A 20205-nucleotide genomic window follows, 5' to 3' on the forward strand; every position below is an offset into this window, starting at 1 on the left:
TGACCAGATATGGTTAAAACTGGAAAGGCTTATTGTTTTGGGTCACTCCAGTCACAGTGACATACTGACAGGCTGCAAGGAACCAGCTCGGTGTATTTCTACATGTTGCTCTAATTTGACTGATGGAACTGGCACTGGTTAACACTGTGCTTCATCTGGGATTGTGCAGGCTCACTTTTCACAAAAGCCACAAATGAGATATGCTGAACCGATCTTTTCCAGAGTATTAGGTCCTGTTGTTTTCTTTCTCTGAAAAAAAAGTCATCACCCAAATTACCCATTTAAATTATATTTGCTTTTACATTGAGGACTTGCTGTGATTTTGTTATATTGACATTTTTTAGGTGGAACCCCCAAAGTGGCAGATGATGAAGTTCAACAAAAGGCCACATGAGAACTGAAATAGAACAGTGAATTAGTCTCATGTCCTGGAGGAACACAGCATTTCTTGAGGGGTCATGTGGGAAGGTCAGGGTAGGGTACAGGAGAGTGAGCCGCAGCAACTTAGGCACATGCCTTTATTTAAGGCCCACATGTGGCATGCCTAAGGCCAGACTGGTCAGTTGAAACCAGAAAGAGTGGTGTTTTGGTAATCTCCAAGGTATTCTTGTCTAAGGGGCACACAGGGAGGGGAGTTAGGAGGCAGGGAAGACTATCACAAGGGGTGTTGGGGGACTCATATCAGGAACCTCCATTTAGTTATAACTCTGTGGGTTGTTTTTATGGCAGGTATATCTGGGGGAGGCCACTGTCAGTTCGTCATTAGCCACACAAAACAGATGGTGAAGCAGTAATATTATGAAGTAGGTTAACTAACTCTTAATAGGACTATATTAAGCTTTGCTATTTTGGGGGTACTTGTGGTTTTAAAATTGTTAATTAAGGGCACAGATGTTTATCTCCTGATTCAAACTCATGAAGTGTGGGAAGCAGATTCATGAACAGAGATAAGGTGACTGGGAGCTATAATAGATGTCCTGCTGCAGGGAAAGATGGAGGTGAAAGGAAGATTCCCTCTGTAGCTACTGCCCTTCCCTTTTAAAAAAACTTCCTGCTCTACCTGTCCTTGATCCAAGATGGCAATTTTAGACTGGACTGGAAGAACATGCCTATTGGTCATTGCGGGATATTGTGTAAACGTAACTATCCCCAAAAGGTAAGGTATCGTTTTGTTCTCTACATTGTGTGCCTTACTCGAGTTTAAGAGAAAGATCTCTTGTAGAAGTCAGGGCCACCGTGAGATCTTTGCTCTACTTCATTCTTTGTTGTTGTTTTACTATTATCTTGGACCTTAGGATAAAAGAACACATCATAGGCCTACAAGAAAATATGTGTGTCCCTTTACTTTGTCACAGACAATGTAGTCCCAACCATTTTATACTAAAGGATAATCCTTCACTAGGGAATGAGTTCCTTGACAACTGGGAACATTCTAAAATTCTTTTAAAATATCCATAAAATGAATAAGTGATATGTAAATAACGCATTCCTTTAGGAAAGTGAAAGTCGTTCAGTCGTGTCCAACTCTTTGTGACCCCGTGGAGTAGTCCATGGAATTCTCCAGGCCAGAATACTGGAGTGGGTAGCTGTTCCTTTCTCTAGGGAATCTTCCCAACCCAGGGATCAAACCAGGTCTCCTGCATTGCAGGCAGATTTTTTACCATCTGAGTCACCAGGGAAGAAAGCCCTGTCATCCCGGGAACTATCATAAAGATGATTTTCAACTGATGTTACTAAACACTAATTTAGCCGAACAGTTCTTGGTAATTTTAGTCATTAGATAAGCTTGTGATGCTTTTAAAAGTATATATATTAGACTGACCCTCGATATTCTAAAATAAGATTTTAAAGTAGAACCTTGGTTTCCATGACTTGCAAATCTCCTAAAAATAACCTCTTAAAAAATCTCCTTAAAAATATCTATATATATTCTGATATATAAACTCTGTCAGGAATTTTGCTAAGGTAAGATAACTCGATCTTAATCAAACAAATGATATGTGTTCCAAAATGCAATGACTTTTCTTAAATTATGAAATGCTCACATTTCTGCACACTGGTTTTTCTCTGTCTAGAAAGCACTGATATACTAATTAACTCATAATCATTTTTCATGAAATTAAATTTCTTTCTTATCATTCCTCTCACTTCCATCAGCAGACAGAGTCAAGTGCTTACTGTAATGGAAAGATCAGAAGTTTATTAAACAGTGATTTGAACTCACGTATTAGCATCCATTCTTTCCTAAAATCTCACTAAAAGAACTATTAAGGTATTTTTATAGACATAGATCCATAAGAACAAAGAGAAATTGAGAGAAATGAATGCTGGGAAAAAGACAATAAAACTCTAAATGCTGGAATGGAGATTGATGAGTGATGGCTGACTTAGAAGAATGCACAAGGTTGACCCTTGGGGATTTTTAAGGAGGGTGGGCACGGGAGCCTCAGAGCGTGCCTCTGGTTCCTACAGGTCACTGAATAGCCCAGGATTGGGAAACAGTGATAACCTTCACAATTGTCTAGAGGTGAGCAAGGGGCAGAAAGCAAGTGCATTGGTTAAGAATCTGATTTAGCAAGCTATTAGGTACCTAAAACCTCTCTCAGCTCCCCTCAGTCAGGTAACTATACTTCCTTTTCCTTGGTAGCTGGAGGTTTAATGTTTGGAAAGTTTAACTGAAGTTTCTTTAAACCTGGGAATGCTGGCCACTGAAGCAAAAACAGATAAATAAAATTCACATATTGAAAGGTGAAACTACAGTTTGCAGCCTGAAAACACTCAGCCTGATAACACCCAGCAGTCAGCCTGATAACACCCAGCAGTCAGCCTGATAACACCCAGCAGTTTGGAGGATTCTTCTTTGCAGATTTTGAAGGCTATTGGAAAAGACTGAAAAGATTGGATATTGGGTAACCATCCCACATAACCAGGAAACCACTACAAAATACAGCTAAAGTCCATTTGACACTCATTTATTGAATTCCTTCTATATGCACAGCACTGTTCTAGTTGTTGGGAGTGCAGCAGTAAATATCTATACTGAGAAAGACAGGTAGATAGATAAATAGATAGGTGGATAATGTGTATGTGTGCATGATGTATATTCAAAAATCCCTGCTGCCATGGGGCTTATATTCCAGTAATGAGAGAAAGAAGATAAACAAATAAGCAGTGTTTGACAATAATGGCTAACATTAGCAGACACTTAGGTAGCATTTATTATGTTTATCCACACTCTTTTAAGCACTTCACAGACATACACTAACTTGTTTATTCTTCATATCAATTTTATGAGGTAGGGACTATTATTATCCATAGTTACAGATCTAGTAGTTGAAGCACAGAGAAAATTAATTTGTCCAATACTTCACAGCTTTTAAGTGGCAGACTTGCATTTGAATACAGATAATCTGATGCGATTCATGGGGTCGCAAAGAGTCGGACACGACTGAGCGACTGAACTGAACTGAACTGAACTGATGCCAGAGTTTGTGCTGTTTATACTATGCTATACTACCATAATTTACATGCTAATTAGTGCTGCCAAGAGAAAGTTAGAGATAAAGTATTGTGACGTTGGTTCCAGGAGCCTCTGAATATACCAAAGATGCTCAAGATCCAAAGATGCTCAAGTCCCGTAGTTGACCTTCTATATTCTTTGATTCCACATTTGCAGATTCAGCCAAACTCAATTCGTATAGTACTATATGTATTGAAAAAAATCTACATGTAAATGGACCTCTGCACTTCATACCTGTGCTTTCCCCATCCCTTCTACATGCACTTCTACCATCTGGTTGTTCCTGACTCACCTTCTGTTGTAATACACCAGTAGTCTCATACCTAGGATATTTCCCAGAGTTCTGTGAGCCACTCTAGCAAATTAGTTGTACTAAGGAAGAGGTCTTGATAGCCTCTGATTTATATCCATCTGGTCAGAAGCACAGGTTACAGCTGGATTTGTGATTGGCACCTGAAGTGAGGGGTGTGGGGTGATGTCTTATAGGAATGAACTCTCAACTTATAGGATCAAATACTATCTCCAAGTAGATGGAACCCACACACACAATTGGAAACTAAATCTCAGAACACCAGGCAGACAGAGAATCCTGTGCCTAGTGGGGTCCTGGGCTGTGGGGAATAGTAAAAGCTTATGATTTTAATTAGGGTTGTCAGGGAAGACAGACTGAAAGCAGGACATCTGAACAATGTTTGGAAGGAGATAGGGAGCTGGCCATGCAGCTCTTTGATACAAAAATTATGCAGACAAAGGGAACATGTGAAAACTGAAGTCAGAACGAGCCGGGAATGTGCAAGGAACCAATGCAGCTGTAGCAGGATAGAAGAGATCCAGCGTGACAGGAGAAACTGGATCCAGGACCCAGATCATGCAGGGTCTTGTGCAATGGTGACGACTCTGACTTTCAGTCCAGTAGAGATAATTATGGCTCTTTGTTGAGAATAGACTTAAGGTCAAGAATAAAAGTGGGGAGAATTTTACCATAATCCAGAGAGGAATGATAAAGCTTGGATGATGAAGAGGATGATGAAGGTGGTTATATGTCTACCACTCAATCAACCCTACATGAGATAAAATGCTTTTAATCAAAATCAAGATTTTCATGACAAATGATTTCTAAAGTAGAATTTTATACCCAGACCCATTAACAGTATGAGTGTTGATTAGCAACATATTCAGGAATATCAGCCAAGAATCTTACTAACAAAATCCACTTGGGTTAGTTTCAACAAATGGGAAGGTATTACAGTCCATTATTTAGCTCTCAGAACCTCTAGGTGGACAAGAAAACTGAGCTCAGAAAACACACAGCAGAAGTATATACACATGGAGGAGATTAGCGAGAATTGCACTGATGCTTTATGTACCACTAATATCACATCCTACAGAAATGCCACAGCTCCAGCACTGGAATTCCTAAAGAGCTGGATACCTCCACAATGATGCTGGCCAAAAGACAGACTCTATGTATACCTGTGTCTTCTTCCTTAAGTAACAGTCTCATGCAGCTGTATAACTCAGCTTCGGTTGAAATCAAGGTTATGTGTCTCCATGGTAGCATAAGGAAGGCTAAGGAATGAGCTGTGCCATTTGTATCAGGGACGTGGAAGTTGAATATGAAGTACTCTCAACTTAGGAAGTGATTTCCAAACATGTTGAGTGCAAACACAGACTACAAACATGACAGATTTTCACTTTCATTCCACATTTTCTACTTAAAATCAAAACACACTCTTCATATGCATACATTTCCCTAAACAACACAAATAATGTGTTCCTTTTAACATAATGCAATTCTCATTGAATAAAAGTGAGTATATGCTCTTGCTACAAGGGAAACCAAATAAGACACATCAGTTACTTTCACTAGGTTTAAATGCAGGTCTTTGGATAATCCTCAGGTAAAGTATAGAACCTCTTGGTTAATTAAAAAATAAATATAAAGTAACATTTTAAATTTAACTATTGTCTACATGTTTTACTTAAGTAGAGGAATTGTGGGCTAAAAATAAAGGAAAATATTACACAAATGGGAACAAAATATGAGTGGATACTTTAACTTTAAATTATGCAATTTGTCACAAATCTATAATTTGTATTCATGAAGTTCTCCTTTTCTGACCAGTTTCCTCTTCTCTTTACCCCTAACCAGTGTATCAACTCCTCAGGACTTTTACTTGAGAGTAAATTTTGTTTTGTGTTTGTTTATTTTACTCATGTTTTTATTACTGAGTTCATGGTAATCTTATTCATAGATATTATATTATTTTTTATCACTACATACAGCAGAATTAGGATGAATTCTGCTGAATCCTTCTCCCTGGTTTTCAACATCTTCTGAAAACTGGCAGCTCCAGTTTTCTTAATAATATATATCAGTTATGCAAACAATATCAAAATCAATTCTTAACCTTTAGGTAAGGTCAGGCTTTTTGAAAAGCCTGAAATGACCAGAATGTAGCCATATTCTCCAATGTAACATATAATTTTTTATGTTCACTAGATTTGAGAGATAATTTGCTTGGAGACATTTTTGTACATCTGCTAGGGAAGGCACTACGAGATTTTGCTCTGGACTGTTTCTTCCAGTGTTTCTGTGTAGCAAAAATGGTTGGAAGATGACAGCAGTACTCCAACAGAGGGCAGATTTATGTGCTTCCCAGTGTAATAATGATAGCATCTCTAGGTGGGGCAGATTTCAGATAGATTTGCTTATAGTCCATTACCAAAAAAAAAAAAAAAATGTGTGTTTTTAAGATTCAGGTTTCTTGGCTATTGTCTTAGCCTGCTCAGACTGTCATAACAAAATAACATGGACTGGGTGGCTTAAGAAACAGAAATTTATTTTGTTATAGTTCTGGAGTCTGGGAATATCAAGATCAAGGTACTGGCAAAGTAGATTTCATTCTAAGTCCTCTTTTTGCAGCTTGTAGGTGGTCACCTCTTGCTGTGCATACATACAGCCTTTCTGTCACTGAGAGAGAAAGTGTTCTCTGGTGTCTTTTCCTTTAAGGACACTAATCCTGTTAGACCAGGGCCCTGCTCCTAAGACATCATTTAACTTCAGTTACTTTCTTAGAGGCCCCATATCCAAATATAGCTACATGGAGGGTCAGGGCTTCAACTCATGAATCTGAGGGGATACAAGCATTCAGTTTATAATAGCTGTGATGCAAACTCATACACGGGCAGCAACTATCTACTTGGGAAAATCCATCAGTTTGCATTGGGAGTTAAACTCATTTCACTTGCTATTTTGTGAATAATAAAGTTCTTTTCTCTTACCTAGTCATCTCACTCGCTAAACTGACCAGCCAACTTGTCAGTTTGTAAGGAGGATAAAACATTAAAGCATTCACAATTCTGGACTCCTGGCACAAGTAACTTTTCCTGCTACACCAAGAGTAAACCAACAGAGTCAAATTTATACAAACAGAAAGAACAAGTTTAACCTAAACTAATTAGAGTTCATTCATATAATTGCCAGCATTTCCACACCAGATATAAATTTCTAACATTTTTAACCATTTCTAAAAGTTATGAACCTTTCTCTTAGGGTAGCAGCTATACATATTGACTGCTTTTTCAAAGCATAAACTATATAGCTTTGAAAACATACTAATCTTACAATATAATGTGACTTGCTGGGTTCTAGATTTACTATCTATAAGGCCAGCTGCCTCTGAGTGGTTGAGTCCCTCTTATGACCAATGAATATCATGAGCATCATTTCATTGTCTTAGTTTTCTGCTCTAAAATGTGCTTCTTTTGGATAAGAAAAGGGCTTATAAGTGTAAATACATATATACTATAATGTATATTTATATGTATATGTAAATACGTGCTGGGCTGTTCTTAGTAGCTCAGACGTGTCTGACTTTTTGCAACCCCATGGTCTATAGCCCACCAGGCTCCTTTGTCCATGGGGATTCTCCAGGCAAGAATATTGAAATGGGTTGCCATGCCTTCCTCCAGGGAATCTTCCCAACCCAGGGATTGAACCCAGGTCTCCCACATTGCAGGCAGATTCTTTACCATCTGAGCCACCAGGGAAGCCATATGTAAATCTAATTACATGTATTTATAATATTATATGTAAATGTAAAACAGATGCATATATAATAAACATATGTATGGTACCCAGTTATAGATAGGTCCTCTAGAATATGGCCCTGAATTGGGCTCAGAATTAATGCCTGCTTTGGCGTATTGAATAGCAATGCTATAGTCAGTGAAGACTTAGTGAGGAAAATCTAACTGAGGAATCCATGCAATTTCTCCATTTCTTTTTTCATTTGTTTATTGAAAGCCCCCTTTACATCATAGACTTGTGTTAATTTTTTTCATGAAACAGAAACATCACTTTCTAGTTCCATTTTGAAAGATCTGTCCAGCTTTTTCCCAGAACTTCTTGATTTCAGTCTTTCTGTATTGTTCAAGTCCCTGAAAATCTACCAAATGATTAGTTACTACTCATGAATAAAATTATATCTCCTCCCAGGCATCTCCACCAGAAATATCCTTTCTGGGAAGATAGATGCTTCTTCTAGGAACAAATGAACCACAGAACATACCTTCTGACATTCTCTCCCTTTGAAAGCTTTCTTTCTCCATTTTTACTTTAGGGTCACATACGAGTGGAGCTGTAATGCTACAGTAGTCTCCTTCCAGCATATCATCTGTTATCCAGTCTTGCTAGTTTCCTCCTCAGTCCATCAGTCATAGGGAAACTGCCAGGAGAACAGAGGTGGGGATTGAGACTAGAGCGGCAAGAGCAGGTATGCTGCGTGTAAGCCGCATGTTCATGAAGCTTGCTTTGCCTGTGTTCCCTACAGGCTTCCCAGGTGGTGCTAGTGGTAAAGCATCTGTCTGCCAGTGCAGGAGACCTCAGAGATGTGCATTTGATCTCTGGGTCTGGAAGATCTCCTGGAGGAGGCATGGCAACCCACTCCAATACTCTTCCCTGGAGGACCCCATGGACAGAGAAGAAGGAGTCAGATCTGACTGAATAATTGAGCACACACAAACAGTTTCCTGCTAAAAACAAGTCCTTTTCATATCAGTTCTCCTTGATGATAATGGGATGCTGGTCATTTTTGAATTAAGGCCAGTATTTCCAATAACATCCAAGCGATCATTTGCAGGGCTTCCCTGGTGGCTCAGTGGTAAAGAATATGCCTGCCAATTCAGGAGATGTAAGAGACACATGTTCAGTCCCTGGGTTGGGAAGATACCCTGTGGTTGGGCATGGCAACACTCCAGTATTCTGGCTTGGAGAATCCCATGAACTGAGGAGCCTGTCCAGCCACAGCCCATAGGATCACAAAGAGTTGGACATGGCAGAAATGACTTAACATGCACCCAGGATCATTGGCAGTTTAGGTCACGTGGTCACTTGATTCAGTCACGTGGTTTCTATGAGGGACCAAGAGTAAAACAAAGGCTGTTTCTTGAAAGGAGAGTAGCATCTGACATTTCTCCAAATATTAAGGAAATCCTCTGTAAACCACTTATTTGGGGGTTAGCGTTTTTTTTTTTTTTTTTCTTAAAGGGCTGGTTAGTAGAGACTTTAGGCATACAGCCCACTTGGTCTCAGTCACAACAGCTTGATTTGGCCGCGGTAGAACACATGAGGTAGTCCAAAACAGTGAGGTTGCGGATGTGCATGGCTGTGCTCCAATAAGACAATAAAATTAGGCAGATGCCCTGCAGGCTGTATTCTACTGAGTCCTGCTGTTATTGGGGCCTGTCACTAATTCCACAGAGCAGTTCAGTCTTCCTCCAAGACTTGAGTAACCATTGGTTAATAGGAGCAAGTAAAGAGCTGGTAGGCAGCACTGTGCTTGGAGAATGGAGAGACTTCTATTGCTTTGGACTTTAGTCAAAGCTGGTAGTCAGTGAGTTCATTTAACAAATGGATTAGACCTAAACATTTTTATCCCAAACCCAAAAGATGTTCCATAAAGCACTGTGCATTTTTCTTATTTCTAGTGAGTCTATTGTACTTTACAGTGGATTTTTGAAGTATCTGAAAACACCAGAAGCACTGAAATGACACAGATTTGGCAGACTCGGTCGTTCATGAGATTTATCTTATACCTCATGGCATACATTTGTATTATAAGTATCCACAAAACAGCATGGTATTGGCATGAAAGCAGACATATGGATCAATGCAAGAGAATAGAGAGCCCAGAAATAAACTTACACGCCTATGGTCAATTAATCTTCAACAAAGGAGGCAACAATATACAATGGGAAAAAGACAGTCTCTTCAGCAAGTGGTATTGGGAAAGTTGGTCAGCCACACTCAGATCAGTGAAGTCAGACAAGTTTTACCATATACAAAAATAAACTCTAAGTGACTTAAAGACTTAAACACAGGACATGACACCAAAGAACTCTTAGAAGAGATTATAGGCAAAACATTCTCTGACATAAATTGTACCAATGTTTTCTTAAGTCAGTCTCTCAAGGCAACAGAAATAAACATACAATTAAACAAAGAGAAATTAATCAAACTCTCAAGCTTTTGCATAATTGAAGGAAACCAAAAACAAAACTACAAGACAACCAACAGAATGGGAGAAAACATTTACAAATGATATAATGACCAACAAAGGCTTAATTTCCAAAATGTACAATTAGCTCATACAACTTAACAACAAAATACCAAATAACTCAACTGAAAAATGGGCAGAATACCTAAACAGAGATTTCTTCAAAGAAGACATAGAGATGGCCAACAGGCACATGAAAAGATGTGCAGCATCACTAATTATTCAAGAAATGCAAATGAGATAACTTCTTCTCATTAGTTGGAATGCCATCAATAAAACATTCAAATACTGGAGAGGGCATGGAGAAAAGTCAACTGTCCTACACTACCGGGGGGAATGTAAGTTGCTGGAGCACTATGGGAAAGAGTATGCAGTTTCCCCAGAAACTGCAAACAGAGCTACAATATGATCTAGCAATCCCACTCCTGGGCAAATATCCAGACAAAACTCTTAATTCAAAAATATGCTGGCACCCCTATGCTCACAGCAGCAGCATTCACAATGTCCATGATCTGGAAGCAATCTAAATGGCCTTTGACAGATAAATGAATAAACAAGATGCGGTACACATACACAATGGAATACTACTCAGCCAGAAAAATAACGAAACAATGTCATTTGCAGCAACATGCATGCAACTAGAGATGATCATAGTAAGTAAGTCAGAAAGAGAGAGCCGTGATATCACTTTTATGTGGAATCTAGAATATGACACAAATGAACCTATCTATGTAACTGAAATAGACATGGATACAGACAAGAGACTTGCTAGCTAACGGGGAGGGCAATAAGGGAGCGGTGGAGTGGGAAGTTGGCATTAACAGATGTAAGCTTTTATATAGAGAGTGGATAAACAAGTCCTACTACAGAGAACAGGAAACATTTAATATCCTATATAAACCAAATGGAAAATAATTTTTAAAAACAATGTATATATATGTGTGTGTGTGTATAACTGAATCAATTTGCTGTACAGCAGGAATTGACATGACATTGTAAGTCAACTACACTTCAATAAAACGTTATCACACACTACTCTCACTTCCTGCTTACTAGATTCTATTAATAGGATTTTATTGATATTGTAGATCGTGGGTTGATAAGATATTTGTTTTGTCTCAGAGTAGAAAAGTTTTCTACAGCAAATGTTTTCTCTAAAACACCAAAACATAAATATCTCAAAGTTTGTGGGCCACATTTAGTTGCTGTCATATATTAGTGGGTGTACATGTTAATGTGTGTGTTTGCAAACTTTTACAAGTGTAAAAACTGTATTTAGCCCACAGTTCAGTTCAATTTCAGTTCAGTCGCTCAGTCGTGTCCAACTCTTTGCAACCCTATGAATCGCAGCACACCAGGCCTCCCTGTCCATCACCAACTCTCAGAGTTCACTCAGACTCATGTCCATCAAGTCAGTGATGCCATCCAGCCATCTCCTTCTTCCAAGGAGTAAGCATCTTTTAATTTCATGGATGCAGTCACCATCTGAAGTGATTTTGGAGCCCAGAAAAATAAAGTCTGACACTGTTTCCACTCTTTCCGCATCTATTTCCCATGAAGTGATGGGCCTGAATGCCATGATCTTCATTTTCTGAATGTTGAGATTTAAGCCAACTTTTTCACTGTCCTCTTTCACTTTCATCAAGAGGCTTTTAGCTCCTCTTCACTTTCTGCCATAAGGGTGGTGTCATCTGCCTATCTGAGGTTACTGATATTTCTCCTGGCAATCTTGATTCCAGCTTGTGTTTCTTCCAGCCTGGAGTTTCTCATAATGTACTCTGCATGGAAGTTAAATAAGCAGGGTGACAATATACAGCCTTGACATACTCCTTTTCCTATTTGAAACCAGTCTGTTGTTCCATGTCCAGTTCTAACTGCTGCTTCCTGACCTGCATACAGGTTTCTCAAGAGGCAGGTCAGGTGGTCTGGTATTCCCATCTCTTGAAGAATTTTCCACAGTTTCTTGTGATCCACACAGTCAAAGGATTTGGCATGGTCAATAAAGCAGAAATAGATGTTTTGCTGGAACTCTCTTGCTTTTTCCATGACCCAGCAGATGTTGGTAATTTGATCTCTGGTTCCTCTGCCTTTTCTAAAACCAGCTTGAACATCTGGAAGTTCACGGTTCACATATTGCTGAAGCCTGGCTTGCAGAATTTTGAGCATTACTTTACTAGCATGTGAGATGAGTGCAATTGTGTGGTAGTTTGAGCATTCTGTGGCATTGCTTTTCTTAGGGATTGGAATGAAAACTGACTTTTCCCAGTCCTGTGGCCACTGCTGAGTTTTCTAAATTTGCTGGCATATTGAATGTAGCACTTTCACAGCATCATCTTTCAGGAATTCAACTGGAATTCCATCACCTTCACTAGCTTTGTTTGCAGTGATGCTTTCTAAGGCCCACTTGACTTCACATTCCAGGATGTCTGGCTCTAGATGAGTGATCATACAATCGTGATTATCTGGGTCGTGAATATCTTTTTTTGTACAGTTCTTCTGTGTATTCTTGCCACCTCTTCTTAATATATTCTGCTTCTATTTAGCCCACAGGACTTATAAAAATAGATTGTGGACTGAATTTGGCTAATGGACCATAGTTTGACAGTCACTTGAGTAGCCCAATTTCATTTAGTTTGAAATTCTGAGATTATCAAGGCTCTGTTACATTGAATTGTGGCACAGATTTCAATAATTATTCAACTCTAAAGCATCAGAATAAAAAAATGTCAATATCTTTGTTGACTGAATGCAAATTGCCTGTTGTTCTTTACACTGTGGAAGTAGAAACGATGGGCTTCCCCAATGGCTCAAGTGGTAAAGACTCCCCCTGCCAATACAGGAGATGCAGGAGACTCAGGTTTGTTCCCTGGGTTGCAAAGATCCCCTGAGAAGGAAATGCTAAGCCATTTCAGTTTTCTTGCCTGGGAAATCCCATGGATCGAGGAACCTGGTTGGCTACAACCCACAGGGTCACAAAGAGTCGAACATGAATGAATTGATGGAGCAGCAGCAGTAGCAACAGAAACAAATGTAACAGAGACAGAGCCCTTTGCTAATTTCCTACAGCAAAGGACAACAGGAAGAATAGACATTACTTTGGTCACCTTTTGTTTACATTCACAATAAATGCTGTCATTATGCAGGACACATCTGTCTGTGCACAAACCACACAGGTGAGTGGGGTGAGGAAGTGATATGATATATACACACTGCTGTATATAAAACAGAGAGCTAATAAAGACCTACTGATCAGCACAGGGAATGCTACTCCACAGTCCTGTAAGACCTGCATGGGAAAGGCATCGACCAAAGAGCAGATGTATGTATAACTGGGCTTCCCTGGTGGCTCAAACGTAAAGAATCCACCTGGAATGCAGCAGACTAGGTTCAGTCCCTGGAATGGGAAGATCCCCTGGAGAATGGAATGGCTACCCACTCCAGTATTCTTGCCTGGCAAATCCATGGACAGAAGACCCTGGTGGGTCATATTTCGTGGGGTTGCAAAGAGTCAGACATGATTGAGTGACTAAGCACACACACACACACACACACACACACACACACACATGTTTAACTGATTCACTTTTTTACAAAGCAGAAACACAATATTGTATATCAACTTCATAAAAAAATATTTAACAAAGAATCAATATTCAATCACCCTCAAGCAGTGATATTTTACTTTACTCAGCACACAATAAGCCTGAAAAATAGCTGTAAGAAAAAGTTAAGAAAGTTTAAAATATGTTTTTATGATATTATCAGAATTTCCTTACACAAGTGTAACCAGAGGACTTCTTGAATTCTGTGATTTGATACAGCTTTTTTAATCGGGTACCAGGATATGGTTATTGTAATGGATCAAATCAGATCTTTGATTGGTGCACATAAAATATTTCCAGTACCTGATTTATGTAGGAACTTTCTGAGTAGCCGCTAAATGTATTGCTAAGGACTCCACCATCAATAAGTAACTACTAATGGTTTATCTAGTTTAGCTCATTCTGATGCTGAGTAGTGTCTATATCTTCATCCTATAACTTACAGGAACTTCTTTATTGCTTCCAGGATTGATACTGAAAATAAATATCCATTCCATTAGCAATATCTTTCATTACCCCTTGGGCTATGGAAATTAGTCATTACAACACTTACCAAAGGTTCTATTTCTACTTGCATCAGAATATTTCTGAAAGTCATGGTGAAGAGACGTTCCCATAGACTTTATCATAGGATCTAGATAGGTCGTGAGCCTGGGGTTATCTTGACTCACAACAATATTTTTGAAATTGTTTCCTTTTCTGCTTTAACATCATAAAAATACATTCCCACATCTGTTTTCCAAATTCATGTTCATAAAATCTAGCAAAATCTTTTAATACATTCGAATTATAATCTTCTTTCTGTAACTTTAACTTTTTTTTTTTTTTTTTATAATTTATGTACTTGCTGCTTTGGGTTTTAGTTGTGGCACGTAGGTGCTTAGCTGGGGCATGTGAGATCTAGTTCCTTGACCAGGGATCAAACCCAGATCCCCTGGAGAAGGAAATGGCAACCCACTCCAGTTTTCTTGCCAGGAAAATCTCATGGACAGAGGAGCCCATGGGATCACAAAGAGTGGGACACAACTAGGAGTCTGAGCACGGTCACGCACACATGCACACACACAGACACACACACAGACACACACACACACACACACACACACACACACAACTTATAGGAATACCCAGTTTAACAGTTCTTTATATCTCTTTCTGAGCTAACCATCTGAGCCATCAGAGAAGCCCCTTACAAGTAGACACAATACATCCTTGTTTTATCTTTGCATTCCTTAGGGCTCAAGACCTATATGAAGAGTAACAATTCTATATCAGGGCTACTGGAATTTCATCTCTCCAGAGGACACTGTTAACTTGAGGAGTGCAAGCAGAGTCGGGGGTGAGGGTTCCACTGAGAAGGTAATAAAATAGGTTATAGATTACATAGATTTTCGAATCAAAGTATTAAAAATATCAGCTAGCATCTGAAAGTAATTCATTTGTTTTCAGTGGTGACTATTTCCCAATCTTTTTGCAAAATTCAAAAGGCTGCAAATTCACCATTAAAAATGATTTGTGATGGGGAAGAAAAAAATCAGACAAAAGAAGATAATAGCATGTGTGTTAAGGTCTAAAAGTTTGGAAATTAACCACTAGAATCTCTTTCTTCAATCTGTTAATTATATTTTTAGCTTCAACTCCATTGTCATTGTAGAGTAGCTTTGAAGAAGTTCTATGAGTTTTAGGCTTCAGATTAATAACATTTCAGATAATTAGCAGAAGAATAGAGTAGCTTAATAGCTTTGGAAGCATAAGGCCTATAGAAAGGAATAAAAAAAAACCAACTGTAGTTGAAATTGCCTTGGGGTCACACTAGTATTTAATCAACGTGCGAGGGTTAATGGTAATACGGTGAGGCTGGCTGGTTCAACAGGCACAGAGACTTCTTCGGAAGTACATATTTCAATAGCAGATAATGCTTTCAAAGTTTGATAGCAATTTCCAGGAGTTTCCATTATTTTGAAGTTAGAGACACAGATTATAACAGAGTGAAAATTAGTCCTACTTTAATGAACCTAGAGTAACAGTCCATTAAATTCAGAATCCTGGGCTCTGTAACTGATAATTTAAAAAACTTTAACCATCTACATGTTTAATACCATAAATGCTGGTTTCACTCAAAAAATAAAACAATGCTCTTATTTAAAGTGACAAAGCAACTGTGCTGGGTTGCTCCTGAGGAGAAGGAGTTGGATTCATTCTCACATTCTTGCATCAGTACATTTACTGCTTCAGAAATGACAGAGAGGCGGCATGCTGAGAAGCAAATAATTCACTTCCTGCTCTGCAAGTGACTTGGTGACAATGTGGGTTGTTCTGGAACCTTTAAAGACCTTTCCTTCCATTCAGCCTTGGTGCCAAACAGTCAGGAATCATATACTCTCTTCTCTCCTTCTTTCCTTACACATGCATTTGGGCTCAGAATTATGTGAAGGAGACATGTCACTGGAATTTTGCAATTGCATTTCAAAGCACTTACAGCTGACATGTTATGTGTTTACTAGTTCCGTATATTAGTTGTCCGTCTTCCTCACCTGAAGGTAAGCTTCAAGAGGGAGGAACATTTATTTTTCATCATTGGTTTGTTAATTTTGCATTCTTGTATCCCCAGTACCTAGAACAATTTTCAGCATCTAGTAGGTGCTCAATGCATCTTTATAGAATGAATAAATGAATTGATTTAGATCCTTGCTTTGTCCCAGTATCTCTTACACATATCATGGTCACTTACTGTGTCAGTCCTTCCCGGCATAAGAATAAATATGCTCTCATGCGATCCCTAGGTCTAGAAATGTCCTGAATGGACATGCAGCAATTTCTTAGTGTTTTATAAACAACCTCTTAAGTTTGTTTACAGCACCACATAATAAACGTCTTACCCTTTCTTCTTTTGTGGTGCGGGAAGTGTTCTTCCCTGACTTCTCCAGTCAGTTCCTACTGCTCATATTCTCATGCCTCTGCCGGCTTCCCCTCACCCTTCCTAGCTAGCTCATGTGCACATCCAAGGTAGTCAGAGCCTGAAGTTGCCTTGATGCCAGCCAGTACCTTGGGACATCTGACGCCCTTGCCTGGTTCCTGAAATTGTTGGTCTCCCAAGGATTATCTCAATTTTTGCCTCACAGTAAATAAATGTCCTTGTTCATAATCTAATCTTTCACCTACCATCAAATGTTACCACTACCTACATCTCTTACCCTCAAGCTTTATGGTCATGGTTATCTTATTCAATTAGATTAAATTTTCACACTCTGTTTTGTATTTGGTTGATGGGCAGTTCATCCTTATGGTGAGGCTTAGACCCTCTGGGAATGGATGGCAGTTGACACGGTTGGCATTTTGTTATTTATAAACAGTGATAATATTAGTAAATACTGTATCTGAAGGTTACGAAAAGTCTGTCTTAGGTGAACGTAAAATACACAATATCTTATATTGTGTTAATTAAATGATGCAGAAGGAAATTAACCAGACCCCAAATCTACCTCAAATAAAATACATTAAGTGAAGTGAAGTCGCTCAGTCGTGTCCGACTCTTTGCGACCCCTTGGACTGTAGCCTACCAGGCTTCTCCATCCATGGGATTTCCCAGGAAAGAATACTGGAGTGAGTTACCATTTCCTTCTCCAGGGGATCTTCCCGATCCAGGGATCTAACCCGGGTCTCCCACATTGGAGGCAGGTGCTTTAACCTCTGAGCCACCAGGGAAGTGACAATCCACTCCAGTATATTGCCTGGAAAATCCCATGGACAGAGGAGCCTGGAAGGCTACAGTCCATGGGGTCGCAAAGAGGTGGAAATGATTGAGCGACTTCACTCACTCACAAAATACATTAACCAAAATGGTAAATATTACTTATTTTGTGGTTAATATATAATGTATATGTATGTGTGTATATATATATGTATATATATAAAATATGTTACCATAAAAATATAAGGAGTTGACACATTAAAACTCAGCTCTGACAATGTTATGCTCTTAGTTGAAAATCTTCAGTAACACTTCATCGCCCATGAGTTGATATCAAACTGCCATAGACATAAGCAGAATATCAGCCAGTCCACATCCTCATCCTGCTCTTCATTCATCAGATGATGCCCCAGCCAAACTGTCCAATCCTTTTCCCTGCACACACTTGGAGTTCCCCTGCTCTATTTTTCTCCCTATTCTCCACATGGTCTGGTGAACTTTCCTTTCAATCTCTAGACAGAAGAAAATTGAGTAAAATATCAGGTTTTTGGAGTAAAAGACCTGGGATCAAACCCACGTCTTGTCATTGTGTGAGCCTGAGCAAGTTTTACCTCATTTGATTTTTTTTTTTCTAATTTGTCCGTGGTTGACATGATATCTACTCTGTAGGATTAGTGCAAGAATGAATAATATAGGTAAGGTAAATACTTCAATCTTTGATAAAAATGGTATCTTTTACCTAATTTCCTAAATATGTTTTAAATTTTAAGCATTCTTTGCTGCCCTTATTTGAAGTAATGTTGAGGAAAAAGAATAGGCTTTGGATGCAAAAAAAAAAAAAAAAAAGAGTACTTTCAATCCTGAATTTTGCATTTACTTGTGATGTGCCTCAGTCAAGCATTAGGTTGGTCAAAGAGTTTGTTCATGGTTTTTTTTCTCATAATATCTTAACTTATTTGAGCTCACTGACTTGCCTGTAGAAAGTACAAACCTGTACTTCCTACTGTTTAACTTAATATTCTGAATGAAATGACATGCAAAAAAATGCTTTCTAGAGTTTCTTTTCTTTCCTTGTTTGAACACTTATAGCACTTTGTACATTTATCTCTTATGACATTTGAAAAGTTCTAGTTTATAAAACTGTGGACTTACTAAGAAAATTTTACCTTTCTTTAGGATAAGAACTGAGTTGTTTTCATGTTTTTATCTTAATGCTCTGCTTTGAATATACATGCTAGAGGTAATTTTGTATATCAATATAAGAAGTAAGCATTCGCTCAGTTATGCCTGACTCTTTGCGACCCCATGGACTGTAGCTCTTCAGGCTTCTCTGTCTATGGAATTCTCCAGGCAAGAGTACTGGAATGGGTTGCCATAAGAAGTAAGTCACATATAACAATTATGACTAAATTTTGCTAAACTTACTTTGTCAAATTAGAGGACAGTGTTCAAAATTCTGAGACCCAAGAAGTGTGAGCAAATATGTTTCAATGGAAAGAGAGCAAGGAGTGAAATTAATGATGATTTTCCCACAAGGAAATTCTAAAGGGAGTTTAAAGTCACAGCACAATTGAAGAGGAACAAAAAAGGTGCAAGAGAAAGGGTGGTGAAGAATAAGATACATGGTACTAAAGGCTACAGGACCCCTGTTTTTCTTTAGCTACTGAAGCCCCATCTACTCCTCTGTTCTGTACTATGCTTAGTCGCTCAGTTGTGTTCGACTCTTTGCAACCCCATGGACTGTAGCCCCATCAGGTTTCTCTGTCTATGGGGATTCCTTAGGCAGGAATACTGGAGTGGGTTGCCATGACCTCCTCCAGGGAATATTCCTGACTCAGGAATCAAATCAAGGTCTCCTGCACTGCAGGCAGATTCTTTATCAGCTGAGGTACCAGGGAAACCCCTTTTACTCCTCTAAACTTCACCAGAACGTCTTTACTCTTTTTATGAGGGTGGCTTAATCCCATGGTGCCAGGCTAGGACATGGGTTGAGACTGCCAGAAGCAGATTGAGGGGTGGATTGACAGGTCAGAGATTCATTAAGAAAATGCTTCGTGGGAAACTGGAGGAGAATAGGGAAAGCAGGGCTGGGGAGGGTTATGACTGGAAAACCTAAGCAAGGTACCATCTCAGGTAAATTTCCGAGAAAAAAGAAAGAGGCCTCATTCTGATCTTGTGAGGGTTTTTGGAAATGTTATGCCTCGGTGTTGTTTTGACTTGAGGTGAGATATAAATTCCCAGGTGCTTCCTGATCCCTGTACAAGGCAGGCAAAGAAAGCTCTGGTAACCTGAGGGCAGTCTTCTGAAAAAAAATTGCACAGGCTGAGTTTTGGAAACAAAAACACAAAATGTGACTACTTCCTGCCCCCACCCGCACCCCGATATACACATCCAAGCTCTCTGGGCAGAGCATCAGCATTTTCCAAAACACCAGCTAAGGTGAGTGAGAACTGTGATATCATTACAGTTTATTACTACTACTGTGGAATGAAGAGCTCTTAGGTGCTTATCTTTTGTTCCTCTCTCATGATTACTGTGAGAGCTTGAATGTACGGCATCCATGATCAAAAACACCAAAGAGAAGAGTGAGTACTCCTGGGAGGAATGCTTTTGAAATGGAAGAAAAAGATGTCTTTACACTGAGAGAATTCAGATGATTGCTATTTGAAATATGGTATTTTAAGAATCAGTTCTGGAACACTAGGCCATTGAATTTAGGCTTCAGAACCTTAAGATTCTATTCAACTTGTGACCCCCTTCAAGGCATAAATCATCTGTGGGGCTTGGTCTAAAGTATCAATGCAAACTCCACAGTTGTTTAATTTACATCAA

Source organism: Ovis aries, chromosome 23 (genome assembly GCF_016772045.2).
Source record: "Ovis aries strain OAR_USU_Benz2616 breed Rambouillet chromosome 23, ARS-UI_Ramb_v3.0, whole genome shotgun sequence".
In the NCBI taxonomy this organism is placed as follows: domain Eukaryota; kingdom Metazoa; phylum Chordata; class Mammalia; order Artiodactyla; family Bovidae; genus Ovis; species Ovis aries.